The following is a 1,824-nucleotide window of genomic DNA, read 5'->3' on the forward strand; positions in this document are numbered from 1 at the left end:
CTCCTCCTCACCATCCCTCCCTCCCCGCCCCGCGGCCGCCCGGCTCCAGCGCTGCCCGAACAAAGGCGAGACGCGCCGGGAGCCGGGGAGCCCCCCCACCTCGCTCTGCCCCTGGCCCTCTCCCCAAATCCCACCTCCCGGCCCCGCGCGGAGATGCTCCACAGGGAGAGCCAAGCCGTCTCCCAGCGTTTAGAGCGCTGCAGCCGCGTGAGATGGAGGTAAACATCCTGTTTGGAAACATCTGGGATGTTTTCCAGATGTGGAAGCATCCATAACAGTGAATTTGCAGATGCCCCATCCCTGGAAGTGTCCAAGGCCGAGTTGGACGGGGCTTGGAGTTACCTGGGATAGTGGAAGGTGTCCCTGCCCATGGCAAGGGGTTGGAATGAGATGAGCTTTGAGGTCCCTTCCAACCCAAACCATTCCATGATTCCACTTTTTTTTTTTTTTCCTCTCTATCCCCTCTGTTTCAAGGAGGAAATAGATGGGAGAAGGCACTGGTATGAGAGTGATGCCCCTCACACCACTTGGGTTTTCCAAAAGGCATCACCAAAATTCTGGAGTATGCTGAGTACACGCTGTGCTTCCTCAGGCACCTTCCTTGTCACCCTCACAATGGGGTAAATAAATTAACTACTCCCCTAAAAAAAAAAAAAAAATCTACGGAATTTCAACAAATCCAATCCCATGGTAAAGGGGTTTCCCACATCACAGAGTCATGAAATGAGTTGGGGTGGAAGGGATCTTCAAGATCGCTTCATTTCAACCCCCTGCCATGAGCAGGGACACATTCCGCTATCCCAGGTTGATCCAACCCAGCCTTGAACAATTCCAGGGATGGGCCACCCATCAGCACAGAGGAACATACCTTCTGTTGCTGTTTCCATTTGCTGTGTCCAGCTATTTTTTCCTTCTGGATAGGACTCCAAGGCCAGCTCCAGGGAAGGGACTGTGCTGCAACACTGATTGTGCATGGATTGTACTCACCTGGGTCCCCAGGGGCTGAGCAACCCAAAACCTGTCCCAAGAGGTAATCCCTGCCTTGAAGACCTTGCTGTCCAAGCTGCCAGAGAAGCTGGAGCACAATGGGAAAGGCGAGCAGGGAAAACAACATGCTAGGCTGATGGGAAATCAGCTCTATCCTTGGGATTATTGCTTTGGATTTCCTCGGTAGGACCTCAGTCGGAGCTTTTCTCCCAACCCACCAGCACAGCGATGCCAGGAGTGGTAGGAGAGGACCATAATTTTGGGAGAAGCTGCCTTTGGAATGCCCTGCTTACCTCCAGTGCAGATGGGGGTGGATGGTGGGGTTGCTGGGTGCCAGAAGAAGGATCCTGATGTGGGAATGGGGGAACATCTTGGAGAGGGTCCTGCTGAGGCCATTTCTGGTGAAGTGTCAAGGGGAGCAGTGCTTCATCACTCTCCAGTCGTGTTACCCACAGGGAATTCTGCCATAGCGTTGCTGCAGAGGAGGGTGGAGAGTCTTGCCTTCCATAGCTGGGTGATTGGCTTGGGTTCTGGGAGGCTGAGGCCTCGGTGAGCAAAATCCAGCCCAAAAAACCCCTGTAGGTAAAAACCACAAGATGCATCCAGAGAGATGAATGGGCTAATTTGAACTAGAGAATTTTAAGTTGGAAAAAAAAAAAAAATTGTTCTATTTCCCAGTTTGAGGCTTTGCATGCTTCTGTTGCTTTGTGCAATCTATAATTAAACACAAGAAGTGATGTCTTAAGAGATTCCTTGCAGGAGAGATAGAAGAAGAATTTGTGCTCCCAACATTTCAGGCTGTTTCAGCAGATACACACTTATTAGGGCATTAAAGCT

This window comes from Empidonax traillii, unplaced genomic scaffold, assembly GCF_003031625.1.
Source record: "Empidonax traillii isolate 1590-97213 ecotype Southwest subspecies unplaced genomic scaffold, ASM303162v1 scaffold1946:size199562, whole genome shotgun sequence".
Lineage (NCBI taxonomy): Eukaryota > Metazoa > Chordata > Aves > Passeriformes > Tyrannidae > Empidonax > Empidonax traillii.